We start from the raw sequence: 10082 nt of genomic DNA, 5'->3' as shown, positions 1-10082 counted from the left end.
TCACTGGATCTGTTCTCTTGTTGGGACCATTCTCTGTAAACCCTAGAGATGGTTGTGCGTGAAAATCCCAGTAGATCAGCAGTTTTTGAAACACTCAGACCAGCCCGTCTGGCACCAACAACCATGCCACGTTCAAAGTCACTTAAATCCCCTTTCTCTGATTCTCGGTTTGAACTTCAGCAAGTCGTCTTCACCACGTCTAGATGACGTAATGCATCGAGTTGCTGCCATGTGATTGGCTGATTAGCTATTTGTGTTAACAAGCAATTGAACATGTGTGCCTAATAAAGTGGCCGGTGAGTTTATATCACTGTGTGTTTCAGAATAAAAGTCATATTGAATATGGTTAAGGAACATTTTAAATTGATCCTACTAACAAGTATTGTTTGTATCCGAATCCTGATACATCTTCGTCCAAAAACTATAAAAACATATCAGTGAGCAGCCCTGTCTCCTAAAAATTACATTCCCCATAAAACAAAACTGCATTGTGAATCACGTTTCGAGGTAAACATATTTTGTCGCGGATTACGTTGGTTTTTGACGTATCACAAATATGTTTGTTTCCACATTGGGAGGAGGACGGACGGGGTGGATGGAAGAGTCACACAAACAGTGCTTTCACCCAGAAGACCGCTGTTCGTATCCCATGTGAAAACAAAAGTCAATGTTCACTTATTTTAAATTTACGTCCGAAGGGCTGTCATAACATGGCGAACTGCAGCCCAACAGGCAACAACAGCTGTCAGTGTGTCAGTGTGCTGACTTGACTATGACTTGCCCCAAACTGCATGTGATTATCATAAAGTGGGCATGTCTGTAAAGGGGAAACTCGTGGGTACCCATAGAACCCATTTACATTCACACATCTAGAGGTCAGAGGTCAAGGGACCTCTTTGACAAATGACCATGCCAGTTTTTCCTCGCCAAAATATAGCAGAAGTTTTCAGTCTTATTTAGCCTCTCTAGCTGGTATGACATGGTCGGTACTGATGGATTCATCAGGTTTTCTAGTTTCCTATGATACCAGTATCTTCACTCTGGCTTTAAAACTGAGCCGCTACAACAATTAAAACTAATTTGCATTAACGCATTCTGATCATGTTAACTTTGACAGCCTTAATGGGAACATCATTTTGTAGGAGACAAGATTACAATGAGCCACACTGTTGCATTGGTTAACATGTTCCTTCATCACCATGAACACACACTGTAGTTTATTTTGTCTCAATTTTACATACACCGTCCTGCTGCCCCAAATACTCACTGAAGCACCAAATGTGGATTAATCCGCCGTTGAAAATAGTACCCAACAAATATAGTATTTCCTCCTGTTTGGCAAAAAACTACACTGACCAGGTCTCACGTTTGAAATGAAAGTATATATTTGTGAGACATTTTAGATTACAGTACGTCTTCAGTAGGTACCTATGTGGTCAGGGTAGGGAAGTCAGAGATTATTGAGAGGCGGACCAACGGATTGTTGTTTGTTGTCTTTTCAGATTCAATTCTCCCTTTTCTTTTAGCCAATTATGCCTCATTACATCTTCGCTCCTCCATCCTCCAGCCCGTGACCCATAAGTCACCCGAGGTCCGCCATCACCGAGGATGTTCCAATCACTTAAATGCCTCTCCGAGGAGGTGAGGAGCGAGGAGAAACAAGACTTCCAGAGGAGCTTGGAGAGAGGAAACAGCGGTGTATCCATGTGGAAATCCCTCAAGGAGAATCTGTAAAGCCTTCAGTGGTTATGTGCTCAGTGAGTGGTCACTGCAGCTGATATGTTGGGACTGTTAAAGGTGGGCACTGTGGAAATAATGTTACTGCAATATTAATATCTTTACTATATCTTTAATCCTCTGAGACATCCCGAACAACTTTACTGTCTTTTTATTGTTCAGTTTTAGAGCTAGAGTGAAGTTACACATATCATATGAAACTAGAACCAAAGGAATCCATCGGTACCAACCATGTCATGCTCGCGAAGGAGGTTAAATAACGCTCCAAAGTTAGGCTACATTTTGGCGACAAAAAACTGGCATGGCCATTTTCACAGGGGTCCCTTAACCTCTGACCTCCAGATATGTGAATGTAAATAGTTTCTATGGGTACCCACGAGTCTCCCCTTTACAGACATGCCCACTTTATGATAATCACATGCAGTTTGGGGCAAAAAAACATGCAGGTTTTTTTAATACTGTATGTGTTATTTTCGCCTATTCTAAAAGTTTGAATATTTCTGCATACTGGGGTCCCTAAACAGTTTTAGAATTACATTAATTGGGTATCACTGTAAAGATGACTCTTGTGGCTCCAATGAACCCAACTGTATTCATGTGTGACGATTTTAGTCCCCATTGGAGACATTTCATTTTATTGAGACCATTTTTCGAAACTTGACCTCACTGTATAAAATGACCTGTGGTGACCTCTAGGATAATCACAGCCTCATCAAACTTTACAGCCACAAACTAGAGACCTAGAGCATTCAGAGGACGGATGGATCAAACTAGAGACCTAGAGCATTCAGAGGATGGATGGATCAGACTAGAGACCTAGAGCATTCAGAGGATGGATGGCTTTCATAGCTACATTGACAATAAGGGGGTTTCTGAGCAGTTCACACAAGTGCTCGCCATCCAATCACCGTAACATGCAATTCTTGCAGAAATCTCCAAATGTCAAAAGTTTTTGAAACCAAATCACAGCATGGCTTTTTCTATAGTGTTCCTCAAGGTCTTGGTGTCTTAATGTGGTATTTTAGAGGGATTATTGATCGATTTATATCAATTCTCCAGTGGTAAAAAAATGTTTAGCACCAAATCTGTGTAACAAATGGTATCAACCCAAAAATTGCTGCAACAACTTATGAGACATAATAGATCATCACACACACTTCTATCATAATGTTCTAAACCCTTACACACATTTACAATTTATTGTAATTAACACTATTATTATACTATTATACTAATATTATACTGTTGACCTGCTATCTCCGCCTAAAGACTCCATGTCCCCCCTAAAAAAGACAAAAACGGGTCTATTGTGGTTTTCAGAGGGTTAATAATCTTTACTTTCAAAGTGCATCTTAGCGTATTTAGGGATAATCAATTATTTTTCCTACACAGCCACAGAGTCAGTTAATATTATACGTGTTTGAGCTATATAATATCTTGCCTCAGCCTGAAGAGGACAGATTTACTTTATCATACCTGCAGCTTTACAGTCAAGATTTGATTTAGAGCATTTATAGCTGTTTGTTTTGCTGCCTCCTGTCTATTCTGGTCTTTCAGTAATGACAAGAGTTTATTTGTCTGTTGATGGTTTTTTTTTACCTTTCAGTTACGTAACATGGACTATGTTACGTGCATTACATCGAGCAAACAGAACACACTAAAATATTTATGGGACATCCTCGGGTTATTATTTTGAATAAAAGGCTACTTTTTCAGTCATATAATTTCATCATTTACGTTTTTTTAAATTATTGTTATCATATCGTATCGTATCGAGATCGTGAACCCAATATCATGTATCGTATCGTGAGCTGAGTGAATGGTCACACCCCTAGTTAGGGGTTACGGTCTGTGTCATGGTTACAGTAATAAACACACGTTATCTTGGTCCTGGTTAAAATATATCACGACAGGAAATGAACAGCATGTCTCATGTGAAAGTCCCATGTATGGTTGACCCAGCCTTTCCCCTACTGTACGTGGATATTGTCACTCTATAACGTCACTGGACTTCCTCCCAACGGATGAGTCTTAATTCTTTTAGCCGCTGCAGGAGAACAGTCTTTATTAGCCTCATACTGCAGCCGGTACTTGTAGAGCCAAAGATGATAGATTTAAAAGTGAGCTTCTGTAAAAGTAGACCTTTGGATATTTGGGATTTTGTCAAGCTAATGGCCTTTAAATTTCACATTAGTTAGTTACATGAGATCTGGTTGAATCCACTGAGGTATGCCAGTCAGTCCCACTGTGCAGTGGACGCTTGTCTACAAGGTCATGTATTTACTCAGTAGATGTCTCTCCTTTAAATGAGCTAGCAATACAAATTGTATATAATCAACAAATAAAGAGTTTGTGCTTCATCCATAGTCATAGTTGTGAAAATGATAATTATAATATTATATAAACTCTGAAGCTATAAGTTTAACTTAAAAGTTCATAAGAGGGTAGATTGTCTATTCCCGATCTGGTGGGTCTGCCCCATTAAAACAATCTGAAATGCCGTGTCCCTCCTTGTGAACCTTAACCCAATTATAGTGACTGTTTATCAGACTATTAGAGGGAGGGCTGCTGGATGCTGTCCTCAACCTTCCCCTGAACCAAGCCTGATGGCATCACCAGCCCACTGTGCAGAACAGAACCTCAGTTTGCAGTACACTACAGTACAGCAGAAGGACAACAACGTGTGTGTTTTGTGTGTTTGAATTCTGTGCAGTTCAGTTATGCTTGCATGCAAAGTCTCGTTTTTTGCTCTTCTCAAATTTTACATATATAATTACTTGAAACCACTTTGCTTAAAACAATTAAAGCCACTATAACCTGTTCAGACCTGGCATTAATATGAGTCCTTGGTTATCTGATCACAAGTGGACAGCCCTTACGGCGGGGACACACTGCCCTCGTGAGGCGCGCGTGCTGCCTGGCGGCTGCCTCGCTGAACTGCTGCGTGCCCGTCGCGTGGGTTATCCACACCGGCAGCATTTCTGCTGCTGTCAGCCCTTTCTCTCTACAAAGAGCTTGCCTTTCATAAATTTAATTTAATTTCATTATAAATGTAATTTATATTTATTTTAGACAGGAAAAGGTTAAGAAACATGTGGTAATCTGTAAATAATAGTAATAATCCAGAATTAAAACCCCGTACTTTATTCATTCATGGAGCCGTGCAAGTCACTGCATGTTCTACAACCCTGTTCTGCAAATATTTCAAAATAAAAGCCTTGTTTTAACTAATGAAGGAATTCTGTCCACAGAAAAAAACGCTTGAGAGCTTTTATTTTGAAATGAAAGCAGGAAGTGTTGATATAAAAATAAATCTTTACTTGTTTTTCATGTCCATGACATATTCTACAGATGTCTAGACATTGAAACTGTAGTAATGTTGCTGATATGTCAATATACTGTCAAAAGATCACTTTCACTGTCTGTTATTGCTGTGAACCACGCGTGGCTCGGCGTGGGCAGTGTGGCTGCTCTAACCTGTTAATGTGGACACCAAAATAAAAACAAAAGGTTTCGTAGCCTGCTCACACGGGCGCTGTGGACACGCTGTAAATCCGTCTGTTCACACCTGGCATTAGAATGCATCTCCACATGCGTCTCTAGTCACCACTTGTGGTCGGATCTCACTTCCCCGCTCTATATGCAAATAAAAACGTAGTAAACACACGGCTGATACAGCAGATGTGACAAAATATTACAGTAATGTCAATAGTGGTATTTTACATATTCATAAATTCGGGTACATTTTATTAACATCAAAATATAAGGTTATTGTACCGGTGAAATTAGTTTAAAGTAACAGTACTTTAATCTGAGTACTATTCTAGTACTCTTTTGATGCCTGGTAGTAAGTGCATGGAAACAGAACATGAGGGTGTCAGGGGAACAGGGGGAGGGACCAAAGGAATCTTAAAGTTAATCCCGAAGGATAACCACTAAAATCACAAGCGATTCAAAGGGAGGGGAAACACCAAATGAAAACAGGCCTAAAAGGAAGAATCCCTCTACAGTCAATATAACTTGAAAAGGCTAAAACTAAAACATCGCTGCCGAGCAGCTGACTAGAACATAAATGAACCAGCGAAGGCAGGCCACACAGACCTAACCCACTCTAAGAGACTCCAGAGAAGAGAAGAAGCTAAATGATGAGTGAATCCCACAGATAGGTTCATGTGGTACTTCTGCACATCCATCCCCCCCCCCCTATACAGATAGAGCAAAAACAGGACAGCCCTCTCACTACCTTGGACAAAGAGACAATGAGTCAGCACCTGAGCACTGAAACCAGAGGTAGATATAGGCTTCAACCAGCTGATCCTCATCAGGGACAATTAGGCTCCACAGCTGCTTCTCCTCTGAGATAATGAACAACCAGCCTGCTGAGTGGCAGGTGACCCTCACAGAGGGTCTTTCTTACTTTGACAGTCTCATATTCATGGTCCGGGTGTCACAGTGGGTGGTTGTTCAAATTGTCTGGCTGATTCAACACCTTTCATGTTGAGTGAACTGGAAAAGTCAGCTTGTGGTGGGGGCTTGAGGGTAAAGCTGATTGCCATAATGTCCAGGCCTATGCCTACATGAGTAGGGGCGTTGCTGACAGGGCAGTGAACTGTGGTTCACCTCCTGCGTCTTAAAACATTGATCCACATGGCGGTTATTCCCCATTGCATATTTTTTTTAAGACACCTCAAAGATAATTCTTTGCACTTTTTGAAACATATATTTTATAATCTAAGAAGCTGATGTAGCTCAGACCACTGCATGTGATACTTGGTGCCTCATACACCTTTGCAATGTTGCATCAATGCCTCTTTTTTTCTGAAGATAATGAGTCTCTTGTCTGCAAAATATTCTCCTTTTGTATCAGTGGCAGGCTTCTGCAGTTGTAGTAATTCAATTTAATTGGCTGCCACAACCAGTGGAGCAAAAACACGGAAAAAGAAAAGACTTAATCATATTGATCTGGTGTTCATGGTTTTTGTAATAGAGGTTTAGGGAAATGCAAGATGAAAAACAATAATGACTATGATTACCAGGGAAGACAGAAACATGAGATCTCAACATTATCCCATACTGTATGTTCATTTACATCATATCATATTATGTTGGCCTGGAGTCCAACAACAACAGTTTAGGTCATAACAGTGTGTTATGGGTTTATGGGTCACGCTTAGATTACCGCCACTGACAACTCTTTTAATGAGAAGGCCCCAAGGGAGCCTCATTAAAAAGTGAAACAATAAGCAGCTACAGCCAGCTCTGGAAGTCTACAGTCCTAAAGGCTCACCATGTTTTACCATCCAAATGAAATCATTAGTCAAATTGTGTTGGGATGAACGGTTATGTAATGGACAATCCCTTATATTATCATCTAAACTGCACTGAAGAGTGGGCCAGCCTCAGCTTTAACCTTAGGTGGTGCATTGTGGTTTGGACTTTAATGAGTGGGGGCTATTTCAAATCATCGTTAGATTAATCAGGAATCTATGGAAGCCCACAGCAATTACCAAAGAAAACCAATTAAGAGATCCTTTCATGTCATTATCAGTTCCACATATAATATTTCTGAATATAGAATGTTTTACTTGAAAACTGTCACAGTTAATATATTATATAATATAGATTATATGTTATAATCTATATTATATTAATATATAATATATAATTATATTTCTCTCTGAAGAGAAAGTTATTGTATTATGAGACTTTTTATCTTGTCTTTTATATTTTTAGTTGATTTAATTATGATGTACAATTATCTTGTAATCAGGAAATATGTAATACCAACTGTTTCCACATTTTAGCCCACTCACTTTGCCCACCTAGCCCGTTCGCACGATAAGGCGTATAAATGCCACGATAATGCACGAGGTGTTTAGCGTGCAATAAGTACATTTATATGCATATCTTGATTTCTGTGTGTCATTTGTACGCCATGTATCCTGTACTGACTGCAATGTAAACACATTTGCATATAAATACTATGCTAAGAGTATAAAAAGTTATTAACTTATTTTTAAGTTCGACCATGATGTTTTGTTTACCCTAACTTAGTGGTTTTCTTGCCTAAACCTAACTGCGGATGTTTGCGTGGCGTACAAATGACACGCGAAAACGCTAAAATGCGTACTCACGACACACGGAATGTCTGTGTAAAGCCCAGGTCAGACCGCCCACGTGAACATCGCGTGGTGGCTGCGTTACCTCTTGATTTTTTATTTTGGCGTCTGTGTTAACAGGTTAGAGCAGCCACGCAGTGCGGCTCGGCTGCGTCTTTTCTACAGCTTCGAGGTCTCGCCTATTTTTGACGCAAACCACACGTTTCACAGCAATAACAGACAGTGAAAGTGATCTATTGACTGTAAATTAACATCAAAACTGTAGTAATGTTTTGATGTCTGTATCTGTAGAAAATGTTACGGATATGAAAAAAAGTAAATATTTATTTTTAAATCAACACTTCCTGCTTTCATTTAAAAAATAAAAGCCCTAAAGCATTTTTTTTTTCTGTGGACAGAATTCCTTATTTTTAACACGAGGCTTTTATTCTGAAATATTTGCAGGAGAGTGTTGTAGAACATGTAGTGACTTGCACGGCACCATGAATGAACATAGTACGGGGTTTTAATGGTGGATTATTACTATTATTTACAACCTTTCACTGTCTAAAATAAATATAAATGACATTTATAATGAAAGGAAATAGCCATTATGAAAGGGAAACTCTATGTAGAAAGAAAGAGCTGACAGCATCAGAAACGCAGCTGGTCTGAACACCTGGCGTGTGAATCACGCAGCCGCCGCCACAAGCAGTTCACTCATTTACATCTTACAGAAATTAATGAAAACCAACTGATATTCAAAAGTCTAAAACTGTACATGAATATACTGGTATGTACTTCTATCTTTATCTTTTTAACCTGCTCTTGCTGGATATACTGTATATACTTCAAATGCACATTGTCGACCTTTGTGTCTGCTTTTTTAGTTTTTCTGAAAATGAGATAAGATTAATGCAGGGAGAGCGGTGAGTGACAGTGTGGGCTCTATGGTAGCTCCAACAGCTTGCGACAGCGACAGCGGGGGCCTAGCGAAGGGTCAATTATGGCATTTTTTTCTGTATATATTTTACAAACAGTATTCTTGTGCTAATGCATCTACACTGATTTGACAGAAGACGGCCAATGTGATGTCAGACTGAATAAAAGCACCACTGAAATCCTCTGTCCCTCCAGCAGCCGTGCCCTCGTGTCGAGCAGCATTCTTCTTGCCGGTTCTTCTGCATTTATGCACAGACTTGAAAGAGCAGCGTTATACGAAGAAGCTTCCTCAGACTGCGTTGAGCTACGATGAACAAAAGCCATTAATCAGAGTCAAAGTTTCCTGTAAGATTAAACTGTCTCACTGAGAACACAGCAGCTCCTGCAGCCCCACTCTTCGTGGCCGCGCCATTATAAAACATTTATTTGCAGAGATAAAGTGCGAGTGTATAAAAATAATTACAGGGAAGGAGCAGTGGCAGTGAGGGGGGTGCAGCCCCTAACAGAGGACTTTTCCAATTAATTGACTTTAATGCAGCATAATGTGGTGTTTTCCTCTCCCACTCCTCATAATGGCTGACACCTGACTGCTGTATAGTCAATTAAAACATAATACAAATTGACTTAAGCAGTCACCACTCAGAGATTAGGTTTCCCAAAGACAATTAAATTTGAGAGAGAAAGCAGAGAATGATAATTCATGATCATTTTTTTCTTCATTTCCTGCTGTCAAATTAATTTCCTTATATTTAATGGCATGCCGGTTGTTACCGCAAGTAGCTTACAGATGTTCATAATCATCTGGGTGTCTTGACTGTCCTATGTATATGCACCAGGGAGGCTATTCTGTGTGTGGTGAAAATAGTGTTTGTTGGAGTTGTGGCTGTATTATCTGTTTGGTAGTGATTGAGTGTGGCAGTAAAAAAAAGCCACTGAGAAAGACACGGGGATGTGGGATGATTGCCGGGTGGCTTCGCAGAGAGCCGAGGTAATTTCCCTCGCCGCCAACTCAACTCTGTCGTTTGTCAGCCACCACTTGCGCCACTGGCAGCTATTGTGCCAACAGCAGTCAATCACGCAGCTTATGAATCCGAACCGCAGTCAATCGCTCAGTGTGGGAATCCATTGACACATCTGGTGGTTCCAGCTGGTCACATGAATACCTAGCGACAGGACATCCTGGAGGCAGGCAGAGATTAATCGCAACAAATACCTCACAGGAAAAGGATGACTGTATGTGACAGTATATCCCCTATAGCCGGTCCATCTCGGAGATTATGGACTGAAAAATGTACAGATTTGCAA

Source organism: Sebastes fasciatus, chromosome 12 (genome assembly GCF_043250625.1).
Source record: "Sebastes fasciatus isolate fSebFas1 chromosome 12, fSebFas1.pri, whole genome shotgun sequence".
Taxonomy (NCBI): Eukaryota; Metazoa; Chordata; class Actinopteri; order Perciformes; family Sebastidae; genus Sebastes; species Sebastes fasciatus.
Note: the sequence above shows the minus strand (reverse complement) of the source record.